We start from the raw sequence: 13,883 nt of genomic DNA, 5'->3' as shown, positions 1-13,883 counted from the left end.
GAGGAAAATAGAACTGGCCTGTGTGTTTGATTCAGTAAAAAAAGTGCCTGCGGATGTTGTAAGACAAAATATAACTAACGCTGGCGGGCCAGAGGCCAGTAGATACCTGTTGTATCTTTGTGCCCCATTGTCGTCATGGGCTAGGCCTGTTAAAAACAAAACCAAGCCTGGGCAGTCTACAGCCGAGTTGAAACTTGCTCGACCTGAAAAAACAATATGCGTGCTCAATAAACGAGAGAATTCTGCAAGTACAGACTGATAACTGGGATGCAGCAGGGATATTGTTTTTTCATCGTGATAATAAGAGCATGCACTTGTTTCAAAAAAATTGGAGAACTGGGAATTCGAAGGGCAGGTGCTTATGCTACCCATCAAATAAAAATCAGGTGCCTAAAATTCGTTTCGAAACAAATGATTCAGCTTTATATCCACGTCTACCCTCGGCATGATGGTTGGAAGCAAATGCCAAGTTCATACCAAAAGATCGTTAACAGCAATACCAATTTACGGACGACATGGTAGTACAAGTACCAATACCAAACTAACTTATAATCTTTTTACTCCCGGCCCTAGTGTTCGTCTGGTAGAAAATCTTGCAAAGGACCAGCTCCCGCTCCTTCTCTTGCTCCAGGTCCCCGAGGTGGTGCTGGTGCATCTCCCAGTTGGTCCTCTGCTGGTCGAAGTTCTTGTTGGTGTGCAGCACCAGAACCTTTTTGCTGCCCGTCTACCGGCCATCGACCATCACGGGCAAGGTATTGCCTGTGTTGTGCCACATCGCGTGCATGCCGCACTCCGACTGTATCTTGCGATGCGTCCACGTGCCCCTTTTGAACGCCATGGAATTGCGCTGGAAGAAATGCTTGCTTAGGCCACTCAGTGTGATACCTGCAGTATTGTCGAATACAGGTTTTAGTGTATGTAGTTGGCATTTTCATAACATCTTTGGCATGTTGCAGTCACTTGTTTCACTTTTTATTAATTGTCAAATTGTAATTGCTTCACTAGGTCTGCATCTAAAAAAATAGAGCTATAAACAAAGGAATATGTTTGTGCAAGTAGACGGCCGACCGGTGTCTTACCTGGTAGTTTCTCAGGATGGGTGTAGCATATGCTGTGCTCGCTGTCGATGGTTGGTATGAACAAATCGATGAGAGGGTGATATCTCACGCTGTCCGCACTCACTTTGGCCTCAAGGTGCTCGATTAGCTCATGTTCCGTGGGATCGAACTTGACACCAGCCGGCAGCACCGGCCAATCCTTCTTTGACTTGCATGGGTTAATTCCAGTTATATGGTACTCAATGTATGATCAATCGACTGTTTTAAGTGAATGATGAAAGATTTCGACAGATAAGTGGTACTCCAAATCTAAAGTGCAGAATACCCGAACACGCCGCCGAGATTCTTGTGTCACCTCACGCGCAGCGTTTTGTCATGTCAATTGAATGTGTGGACATGATGAATAATTTGACTGACGTATACTAGTACTTCTACTGTACTACTTACTAGTCGTATTTAGTGTCAAATTTTAACCATAGGTTTAACTAACAAGTACGCACTTGAAGCCTAAGTGATATACATACATATCTATATACATATATATATATATACTGCACATCATCTCCATCATCATTATCAGTACATCCTGCACAGGTGAGTTAGGATGCACTTGATCCCAGAAAGGTATCTATCTTTCAAACCAGAGGAGTGCTTCAAACTAACAACAGTACATAATATCCAACAAAAGAGGGTCGTGCTACAGCAGCAGAATACATGGCTCAGTCTACATATCAGTACGAATCAAGTTGTGCATATTTGTTGTTGGCATGAACCACATCGCCGCATGTCGGGTTTGCAAAAGCCATCCATCGCATGGAAGCTTGATGCCATTCAAACACTGAAGATTATCTCGCAACAAGCTATGTCGACGAATCTCTGGATATGGTGATTCATGATACCCATGGTATGATGTGTAAACACAGTCCCCCCTGGCGAATGGAAGTTGCATAGCACAGTAATCATCGCCGGTGATATGATTGATGATTGGTTGGATGATTGAATAATTTAGTCGAGGAACATGGAGTGGTTGCCGAGGCTATAAACCCGCCTCCAGTTGAATACGCCTGGCCCAACGGAGCTGGGATCTTTCTCGAACACGAAGCAGCCATAGCCATCAATGTCACGAATGCCCCAGGCATTATGCTGCATGTGGTTTGATGAAATGGTTTGGTCAATTTGGTACATGCAAATGAGCATCAAATGACCACCATCAGCTGAACGAGCGATAAACCACCACCCATCGGCTGGTATGATTCCAGGTCCTGGAATCATGAAGGCCAGCGCATTTGCGTTTGATGCAATATTTCAAATTGGAGACCAAAAGGACAAAAATAAACAATCATGTTCAGAGTATGTGTGGAATTAAGATTATTATAATAGTGACACATATCATAGATAGAGAATTGCAATGTCGTGGTCATAATCATACCCCAAATTAAAAAAATTAAGCCAATGGCTTTCATATTCTAGCAATATATCATGGTTCAAACATCACGTAACAATGAGAGGAAAACAGATATGACAGGGCCTACTCATATTCTACCATAGCACTTACTAAAGTTATCATATCAACTCTAAGCAATAACATGTGTTGTTATAAAAATCCTGGAAATGAGAGTAACATATAGCAATCATGACGTTATACTCATAATATCTATTCTAACAATCATTAGATACCAATTGTTCTCATATCAACTCTAACAATAACATGTGTGGTCATTAAAATCTAGGAAATGAGAGGAACATATAGCAATGATGTGGTTATAGACATACTATATATTCTAAATTTGTAACAATGAACAGGCAGTCGTATTCTTAAGGTAAAGATGAGATGAGATAGAACAATTACACGACGATAGATTCCACCAGTATAGGCAGCCAAACTGTGCGTCGACCGCATAAACGATTCCATCATGCACTATAGCATCAGATAGAAGTGTTGGGTAAAGAGGATCGACGATGTTCCATAACCATGTGTGGCGAATGGATTCCAAATAGACTAATCCCATGTTGAACACGGCAATGAGCTTGTAATCCATGTAGTCTTCTGATGGTGTGGGCACTTCACAGATTACAACCTACAGCAAACAGAGGTCGAGCCAAAAGCTCGACGCGTCTCGTGCGTAGTAGGCAGGAGTATCCGGCAGGCCGCAAGGCTCGATGGCGGCGGTATCCAAAGATGGAAGGGTGATCTTTTGCTGGGTGTAGATATCCACGAGATGCCACAGACTACCGGATTGGTGGATGAGGATGATCTAATTGGCCTTCATGCCCGCCCAGTAGTGTCCGCGCATGAAGGACAGGTGGACGGGTACTGGTAGCATGTCGAGGGGCACCACGGCAACCTCCATAGGATCGTCAAGTCAGTGTCTGGGCCACCTGTGAGGATCAGGCATCAGCAAGCAGGGTGTCTTGAAAAGATCCGGCCGGTTGCAGACGAGTAGACGGTACAAAGACACCGAGCATGCGGCCGGACGGACGGTGCTGAGTAGGTCCATACGATTATAGATCTGCTCCAAGAGAACATTGGGGAGGGAATTCCAATCGCGGCTCTGTGTGTCAGTCAGTTTTGCCATTGGGGTTTTTGGTGCCTGCGAGCCAGCGGGGAAGTGGATTCGGGCGGGCGAGCGAAGAAGCTTCTCCTCATGTGGCCGAGCAGTGAGCGGGGGGATATGGTACGCGCGAGCTACCAAGGAAGATAGTGCGGGCGGGTGAGCAGAGAGCGGGGGGAAATGGTGTGCAACCGACAATGGGGAAGAGAGGAGGAAGAAGAGTGGGAGACGGGGTAGAAAGTGCATTAAATCTCAATTCTACTACTACTACCAGGATATACTGTCATTCGGAGTGTAAATAGTTACACCGATGACCTCTGTGTCTACCACAAGAGGGCCCATATGTCAATTGATGGAGGATAGAAGCGTGCTCTACTGGCAAACATGACGGCAGTACTGGGTAAGGCTGACTTAGTAACACCAACATGCTGGTTCAGCTTATTAATTAAGTGTCCCATCTGCTGCAGCGTGTATTGTCACTTCACAGCGAAGACTAGTTGAATAGTTCTCTCTGACCGAGATGGGGAATAATGGATCACAAAAGACTTCCTTTCTACATTATCCCTATGCCTCTACGCTCACTTCACTCATTTTGCTCCGTACGTAGTCACTTGTTGAAATTTCTAGAAAGACAAATACTCCGTATATGGGAATAGAGGGAGGATTTTACTCCGTGTTTGGGAATAGAGGGAGTATCACCATATGGAGGGAACAGAGGAAGCTTGAAATATGAACATGTCAATGGGAGGGAGTAAGCCCCATGCATGCATGCATGCAACATGCAACACTCACACGTACACATGGATGCACGCAACACTCAAGCACCCATGCGACACACAGCACACGACACAACACACGCTCACGCTCAAGTGCTCAACCTACTCCCTACATCCGTGAAAGACTGTACATTTAGAGATTACACATGGACCAGGGCATAATTAACGCCCAAATGTAGCAGACTTATGTGTGCATGCGACCATTGAGAGAAGAAGATTAAATGAAGGTCGATGCATGGTGTAATTAAGGATAGACATGTAGCCTATACCTAGAGCACAAGTTGGTGCATTAGTCAATCAATATCGATCTTGATTAAAGGATAAACGCATTGGAAGTGTAGATGTACTACACCCTTTGTTTTTAGCTGATTTCTTTGCTCTGCCAACTGAGGTGGGACCCAGAAACCAGGTGACAATTTAACCAGTCAAGAAAGTGCCACGTCGACTATGTGGCCGGTCAGTAGGGTGCAATACGGTGATCTACTATGAGCTAGTGATCGTATACTTACCGCATAACTATATAAAGTGACCGTAAAGAGCGTATTGTTACATACGTTGACCATCAATGTATTTTTTTGTTTCAAATTAAGCCATATTAACCGGAAAGGATGCAATATGCACTAGTACTAGTACTGCTTTGATGTGTCCCGTCAACTCGCCGAATGAGGAGAAGCTTGCTTACAACGCCTCTCCCTCGCCCACGCTCACGGTGGTTCGCAAGACAAGGAGAGGGTTTTGAATACATCGCCCTCTCCCTCTCCCTCTCTTCGCCCTCGCTGTCAGCGTTCTGGGAACGGGGGTCCCCAGACTTGCCTGCCTGCGGCCCATGGCGTGGGTGAGCTAGCAGGTCTGTATGACCCATCTTCATCGACGAGGTATTCAAGACCCTCACGAGGGGCCAAGCCTTGCGAGGCGGACGACGCAAGACCTTCTCAGGAGCAGCCACGCCAGGCAGGCTCACGAGGGGCGGAGAGATCAATGCAAGGCAAACCTCGCGAGATCCTCATGACGTGAGCCATTATGATCGAGACCAGGCGGGCGCCAGCGCGCAGTGTCCTTGCTTCCTCTTTGGTGCCAAGGGGGAAAGCGCAAGCGCGGAGTACCGAGGCATCAAGGAAAGGTTTCCATATCGGTGCAACGAGACCAAGACCAGCAGGACGGTAAGACGGAGGTCACCGTGGAGCCCAAGACAGCGTCACCGCCAGAGCCTTTTGCAGGCAAAGACCACTTTTGTCAGGATAAGCTGCACTAGTCGTCCCCTTTCAAATTCGACGTTGTTGGCTCCCTTCTCGCTCAATATTTGGGGAGAGGACCAGGGCCTATATAAGTAGAATTAGCCACCACAGTAGAGAGGACTGATAAGGGGACTGAGAAAAGGACGGATCATCAAGATCATCCCCAACCACATGAGTGCACCAAGCACAAGAACACCTCAACCTCAGGAGGTTGTTCTTCCCCTTGTACTGTTCATCATCAGCCCAAGAGGCAATCCACCACCACCACACTGGAGTAGGGTGTTACACCACAATGGTGGCCCGAACCAGTATAAATCTTATGTCTTTGTCTTGTGAGTTCGTTGAGTTCATCCGCGAGATCTTAGCAAGCTAGGGCGTGGATCGATAGGGAGAAAACCTTCATGTGCACCCCAGTGTTTGAACCTCGAGGGTTTTGCCAGAACCCGTGATCCGACATTTGGCATGCCAGGTAGGGGTGTGCCGGAGTCTCCTCCCCGCCAATCGACCCGCCGACGCTCCACGGCCCCGATGTCCGGTGACCCAAGGGCCGACTTCGACCGCTGGGCAGCCTGGCCAGTCCGGGCGGCTCCACCTGCCCATGAAGACCTCAACCCCACGCTCCAGGAGGCGCGAGCGCCGCCTAATGCTCCGGGGCACAGGCGGCGCGGCTAGGCGTCATCCACCCTCACTCCACGACAAGCGCAAGCCACTGCATGGGCCGCAAGCCACGCCACGGCAATGGCACCACACACCCGGCGGGAGCAGGCAAACATGAGGGCCACGCTCACGGTGGCGCGGGAGTTGCTGCGGTGCCGGCTGATGGAGAGCGGCCGCGACGCACTGCTGGAAAATGTCGCTGAGCTGTTGGATACGGCGGCATTAGGAGCGTCGTCTTTCTGCTATCTGCTCCCTTCCCGGGCCGCTCCTTGACCTCACGACGGGCCTCGCCACAACCACGCGCCCTCGGGTGTGCCTGGGGGCTTCATGGATACCAGGACGGCCAACAGCGCTGGGGCCCCATTGCCCCCACGCCACCTCCGATTAGAATGGGCACGAGTGTTGCCCCCCATGGCCCCAGTGAGGCATCGCGCTATCATCCTCAGGACGCAGTCCTGGGCCGAGCGACATGGAGCGTGGGGCACTACAGTGAGGTGTTTGGGGTGATAGACCCGGAAGCCTATGTGCCCTGCATGATGGACCAGGGGTACATGCCGGAGGACGACCCCGGCTCGTTCCTCGGGCCAGGATGGGAGTAGGAGGCGTTAGGAGCTGAAGCCTTCCAGGAGCCGCCAGAGAGCCCCGCCGGTCGTGCCGTCGACGACAGTTACAGGGTACCATTAATCCCTCAGGGGCAAGCTTATGCTAACCATGAGTCACAGATGAACCAGGTCACAACGCCAAATGATGGTTCCGGCAAGGCGATGCCCGCCCCGACAGGAGAGACCCGCTAGGGGCTGCGTGGACGGCGCCAAGAGCAAGGCCCCTCCCCGTGTCGCACGGAGCTAGGCAACGCCTACAGGTAGGCCCTCTGCCGGGGTGGCGACGGCAACCTTTCCCCTGGCAGAGGACCCGTGGTCGCCGAGGGCGCCGCTGGGGTCCCCTCTGCCCTCGTTGGGCTGTCCTGGTTTCCGATCATCCCAGCGGTGGTAGGGGTGGCGCAAGGCGGGGCCCTTGTCAGGCGATACGAAGTAAGGCTCACGCCCGTGAAGATCGCCGCCCGTGACACTCTCACATAATAATGAGTGGGGCTGTACACGCCCCGGAGCCTCAGGAGAGCCGCCCTCGGGCCTCGGGGGCTCCCTCCCACGCCCAGTGGCAGCACTTAGCTCCGCGCTGGTGAGAAGACGTTGAAGACTAGACTAGGCGCCGGATGCGGCCATTTGCTTTGGATCTCTTTTCTGTAACCCCGCCTTCTGGATTTGGATTTAGTTGAAGTTGAATTTTATTTGATGCGCGGGGGGGGGGATGCCTTTTCTCATTTGAGCTATTTCTCACAGTCTTGTTCTTGCCTTATTTCGGAGTTCGCGCCAGTCGCTCCCCCCTCGCGGGCCCCTCACGAGCCGTGCTGGGCACGAAGCACACGAGCCACGCACATGCCAAACCGTGGCTGGCGCTTGCTTATCACGTGGCCCCCTCGGGTGTGTCGATGAACTCATCAGGAGCTCCTCAAAAACACGCAATCTCTCGGGCCGGTTTTGGGCTCGTCCAAGCTAAGGTAAACCGTAACACCAACCTTGCCCTGGCATGCGTAAGCTCATGAAGACGCGTACTCAGTTTAGCACGGAAGGATAGAAGCTAAGATTGTTTACATGAGGGGCTCCCCCTCTCAAAATGCTCTTACAGTCTTCCAAGGCCACGCCCAAGTTTTTCCAGTGTAAACAACAGGGGAAGGAGGAATCAACCAGATATGTCGCTCGCCGTGTCTCCCATACGATCTTCTGATGCACCGCTGGCGTCGTTGTTGCCATCATCGGCGTCACCTCCACCTTCGCCGGCACTGGCGTCGCCATCGTCAACCACGACGCCTTTGTCTGCCACGACCACTACCCCGTCGTCGTCAGAAGCGAAGGCCCTGACTAGCGCATCCACATTGTCCTCAACCCATCGCGCCAGATCGCCCCGGATGGCTTTCGGTACGGCAGCAATGGTGGCGTCAAAATCTAAGTTGGGGTCGATGTTCCTGAGGTGGCTAAAGACGCGGGAGAACGCGCGACCGAGCAGACTGCAACTCCTCTCCTCAACAAGTTGCCGAGCCCTCTTGGAACAGTTCTGCAGGTGCATCACCACATCCCTAAAGAAGCGGAGGTGGCTGGCGTAGTCGTTTGCATGGGGATGAGGAGCATTCTCATCGCAGATATGGCCCAGGGCGGTGTTGGCCCTGTTCCTCAGGTCCTCAAGCATGGGGGCATGCACATGCTCCAATGTCCGCCGCTCAACACTTCGTCCCTGTTCTGCCTCGCGACGGAGTCGGCGTCGGTGGCCCGCTGCCGAAGAGAGAGCAGCTTGACGCGGGATGAAACCAGCTCAGCCTGCACCGAGGCCATGGCCGATGCGGTGGCCTCCTCGCGCCGCTCCACCTCGACCAGCTGGGACTTGAGGGCAGCAGTCTTACCAGCGGCCCCACCTTCCACGAGCTTCAGCTTCAGGTTGTGCCTGCTCTCGAGATCCACGCGAGCCTCGGCCACACAGCGGTCGACCCATTCCTGGGCCCTGACCTCGCGCGTGCCGATGTCATCCTCCGCCTAAGCAACCTGGCGCTCCCTCGTCTCCAGCCGTTCAAGTTCAAGGCTGCGCTCCACGGCATCCAGCGCCAGCAGCTCCTCGCGCTTCCGGATCTCTTCCTCCTCGGTAGGCAACCCCCTCAACGACGCAAGAGCAGCCCTGCGCGCCTCCACCTGCTGATCCAAGATAGCGCTCTAGGCTTGGAGCTCCCACTCACGTTCCTCTGCGGCCTCACAACGACGGTCAGCTTCCCGAGCCTCCTCTAGAGCTCAGGAGCAGGCCTCACGGGAGGCCGCAATGGAAGCCTCGACCTTCCTTTTGTCCAGCTCATGCTGGTGGCGCCCGAGGTTGATGGCCACCTTCAGCTTGTGCCACTCCTCCGCTAGCCGAACACCCTCGGCCTCGAGGCACGCGTCGACACCAGCGAGTTCTTCAGCAAGTCGGATCTTCGCGCCCATCGCCTCTTGGAAGTGCTCATGACGAACGATGCTCCGCCCACGCTCGAACTCCAATGCATGGCCCACCTCATCCTCTGCCACGAGGGCTGCAGGTGGGACGTGGAGCGGCGCACCCCCTCTTAGCAGGGGATTGTGGGTTAGTGTCGCTCTAGGTGCCAGCCCGTCCTCGCAAGGGGCCCCGGCCAGTCAGGGCCCACTGCTTGAGGAGGAGCTGAAGGCCGAAGCCAACCAGCTGCTGCCCATGACCAGAGGAGGAGTCCGGGGAACACTCGCCAAGCTCCAAGCCAGGCCGTGGAGGAAGGTCGGCGGAGCCGCAGATTCAAAATGCCATGAAGGCAAGTGCACCCCGTCGACCGGCGCGGCATGCAGGCTCGGGATGCTCAAGGCCGACGGGGGTGCCGAAGAAGGTGGGGGTTGCTTATCGGGGGACTCAACGGGCCTAGCAGAAGGGGTCCCGAAGAGCCAGCTTTAGGAAGGAAAGCAGCAATCAAGAAATCATGAGGTGCAGTACTTACTCGTCGACGGCGATGTACTTTCATCGCTTCAACGGCCCAAAGATACCGCTTCCGCTCAGAGATCCTTTCCTCTTGCGGAGCTCCTCGAAGTCCACGCAAAGCACACCGAAGCGTTGAACATGGCGGCCAGTACGGGGTGCAGCCAGAGAAGTGCTCGAGAGAACAACTTCAGGGGTGCCTGGCTGCGGAGAACAGTCGAGCGCCGTCTCACCGCGACTTCCCAAGGTCTCCGGAGTTTCAGCCTCGAGAGCCTCGTGCTGCAACGTCTCAGCGACCGACGTCCCAGAATCACGGTATCCTGAGGACGACGCCCCAGGAGCCCTAAGCGGCGTCCGCACATCAGCACTCGTGCCGCCAGCCTCTGGCGGCGCTCGTCCCCCTGCACCCACATTCGGGACAAGCTCGGTGCCAGCAACGAAGAGGGGAACCATGCTGACAGGGTTCTCGCGGGACCCCACTAGGCTGTCCAGACGCAGCCCCCACTCGTCGAAGGGAGGCATGCTCCCTGCGAACTCAGCCTTGTTCTTGCAGCGGTACAGCAGACAGTTCTTCCCAGGCAAGTCGTCCGGCGAAGGGACACCTATTAGGACCTTGAGCACCGTTTGCCACGTCCCAAGGGGGAGCCCCGACTCCTGAAACCTCATATGGTCCTGACTTATGAGCAAGGTCCACATTGGGCGAGAATAGTACTGAAGCGGAGCAACCCGGTGCTTGATGAACTCCTACATCACCATCGGTGCGGTCACGCCGCGATCCTTCAGGATCCTTAGCCTGAACCAGACGGGGACAAGACGGGGGCTCGCGAGCCTCTCGTGGCCCCCGCCGTAGTGGGAAACGGTAGGCGCTGATGGGGCGTGGAGTAGAGGGCTGAGCATGCCGACGTCGACAAATACCCACTGTGTCCGAAACTCGCTCGTGGAGGGGGAAGCTCGAAGTCGATCCCCGTGCCCGCCGTCGTGGCCATGGCCTAGAAGCTCACGCACCCCGAGCTTTGCCGGGGATCAGTCAGATGCAATGAAAAGAAATGGCGGAGGAGGGCCACAGAAGGAGCGATGCCCACCATGGCTTCCTACACGAAGGCGAAGACGACAAGGAGAGTCACGGATTGGGGGTCGAGATGCAGCACATGGATCTGGTAATGTTCAAGCATCACATTGAAGAAGGCGGAGAAAGGGGGAATCAGGCCTGCCCAAAGGGCATCGATGAAGATTGGGACCTCGTTGGCCGCCTGAGCAGTGCAAGCGCGTGACGCAGGCCAAGCCACCGTATCCCCCCACTCGTTGAAACTGGTGGCGAGCATGGGACGCACCTTGTCCATGTCCTCGTCGTTGAGCACCAAGGATAGGCCGTCTACAGGCTCGGCGGCTGGAGGCGCACTTGGCGAAGACAGAGGCTTCTTCCCATTGTCTTCTTGTTTCGGCGCCATGGCGATGAAGCAGGCGAAGTGCAGGTCAGATTGGAGAGGAGGATCAGAGTCTCGAGGAAGCGAATGGACTGGGGAAGCAAGGCATGGGTGGTGAAAGAATAACTGTGTAGATTGTGGGGGCCGCATAGCCAGGCGGATTCCAAGGCAGCGTGGGGAAGCGGAGACGCCCACGTCCAATCAACCGCCCCACGTCAACCGAGGCCGCAGGCTTTTGGGGCCTGCGGTGCTTCGTGCTTGACCTTTGGCTTCTCCTCGAAGCCAAGCCCGAGTGCGCCTTGGGCCTGGGGGCTACTGTCAGCGTTCTGGGAATGGGGGTCCCCAGACATGCCTGCCTGTGGCCCACGGTGTTGCTGAGCTAGCAGGTCTGTACGTCCCATCTTCATCAACGAGGTATTCAATACCCTCGCGAGGGGCCAAGCCTCACGAGGCGGACGATGCAAGACCTCCTCAAGAGCAGCCTCACCAGGCAGGCTCACGAGGGGCGGAGAGATCAAGGCAAGGCAAACCTCACGAGATCCTCGTGATGTGAGCCATGACGATCGAGACCAGGCGGGCGCCAGCGCGCGAAGTGTCCTTGCTTCCTCTTTGGTGCCAAGGGGGCAAGAGCAGGCGCGGAGTACCGAGGCATCAAGGAAAGGTTTCCATATCAGTGCAACGAGACCAAGACCAGCAGGACGGCAAGACGGAGGTGACCATGGATCCCAAGACGGCGTCACCACCAGAGCCTTTTGCAGGCCAAGACCACTTTTGTCAGGATAAGTTGTACTAGTTGTCCCCTTTCAAATTGGCCATTGTTGGCTCCCTTCCCGCTCAATATTTGGGGAGAGGACCAGGGCCTATATAAGTAGAATTAGCCACCACAGTAGAGAGGACCGATAAGGGGACTGAGACGAGGACAGATCATCAAGATCATCCCCAACCACACGAGTGCACCAAGCACAAGAACACCACAACCTCAGGAGGCTGTTCTTCCCCTTGTATTGTTCATCATCAGCCCAAGAGGCAATCCACCACCACCACACTGGAGTAGGGTACTACACCACAATGGTGGCCCGAACCAGTATAAATCTTGTGTCTTTGTCTTGTGAGTTCGTCGAGTTCATCCGCGAGATCTTAGCGAGCTAGGGCGTGGATTGATAGGGAGAAAACCTTCGCGCGCACCCCAGTGTTTGAACCTCGAGGGTTTTGCCGAAACCCGTGATCTGACACTCGCCCTCGCGGTGGACGTGCAATAGTTCAATCGGTGTCAGATTGCCAGAAGCATAATGTGTACTGTAGTATCATCATTGTTGGACCTTCCGAAGAGGCGAAGAGCCAAGTGCAAGGTTCACACGAGTACGAATTGTTGAACCTCCCGAATAGGCAAAGAGCCAAGCGCAAGGTTTTATAGGAGTTGTCGTCCTAGTAGGAGCATACTACAACTATAGCGAACGATGCTACTGTATGATGCCGCCACGTCACGTATATCCAAAGTTGTGCCACCCTTTTTTCTCAAAGAGCGTGTTGGAGCCCGTGCAACGGCCACACAAGTTGCACGTACACATAACACATTTACTAGTAATAAATTATAAAGGACAAATGCCAGTATGCCACACAAGTACATCTCCAATTCATGTGATAAATTTGTGCACGACTAGTCTACATATATTCACAGCGCTACCATTCACAATTTACCGTACTCCACTTACACATTATAGATGGGCTACATGTCCTCCTCTAGGTTCCAATCCAAGCTGAAGTGGCATAAATCAGGGATAGCGTGTCCCGGCATGTCGTTCATCCGGCAGTGCGCACTGAAGACACAACCATGCTTCATGAACGACAGGCCTTCCGTGTCATGCACAGAAGGTGGCATCCGCTTCACAATGGGGTAGTTGTCCCCAATGAAAAGCAAGTACTCTCCAAGAGTGTTCCTCGACACCCACGTAGCATCACGAGGGTCGAACTCGGCGCCGTTTATCTAGTATACACGGCATCTCAGATCTGTACACATGGTGACGTACATAGTCAAGGTCCATGAATAATAATGTTGTGCTCAAATATGGCGGTCAATAATACTGTGTAGCAAATAGTACTACTCCGGTATAGAGGAAGTAAAATAACCGGCTTATTATATATAGCCACTCTTGGCTACATGGATGAGATAATAAGACAAGGAAAAACAAAAGTGGTGGCAGCTAGTGGGTTCAAGTCTTCAAGGGCCTAGCTAGCTATATGCATCCTCCAAGGTAAAAGTACTCCGACTAGTACGTAAGTAGAGTACTAGTACAATAATGGAAGAGAAGGCAAGAGGTTTAAAAAATGGAATACCTGGGTAGAAGGTGACGGTCCGATCGTGGTAGATTGTGTGACCATGTTGCACATCAGTGGTACCATGGGTAATGACTACTAAGATAGTTGATCCCAATATGCCAAAGTCAGCTACAAGGTTCCAGGTTCGACTGAATTGCGGACGCAAATGCACATCCAAGATCGGCGATCTTATGTTGATCGAGGGATAACTGGTCCCTACAAAATAATGGAGTAACGTTAGGGATGCAAATGATGGTTTGTGCATTTCGTTTGTAATCTCCCGTACCATAGGATGGAAACCAGATGAAACAAGTCCCCTGGCTTGTCACTGCGAAGATGCGGCCTAGAT

General features: G+C 53.0%; 1 pseudogene; it reads right to left on the bottom strand.

Moving 5' to 3' along the window:
* Positions 1-541: 541 nt before the first annotated feature.
* Positions 542-5,214, bottom strand: LOC125555947 (NAC domain-containing protein 75 pseudogene; annotated as a pseudogene).
* Positions 5,215-13,883: the final 8,669 nt, after the last annotated feature.

This window comes from Triticum urartu, chromosome 5A (assembly GCF_056163025.1).
Source record: "Triticum urartu cultivar PI428250 chromosome 5A, HENAU_Tu73, whole genome shotgun sequence".
Lineage (NCBI taxonomy): Eukaryota > Viridiplantae > Streptophyta > Magnoliopsida > Poales > Poaceae > Triticum > Triticum urartu.
This window is presented reverse-complemented; position numbering and strand designations above follow the sequence as displayed.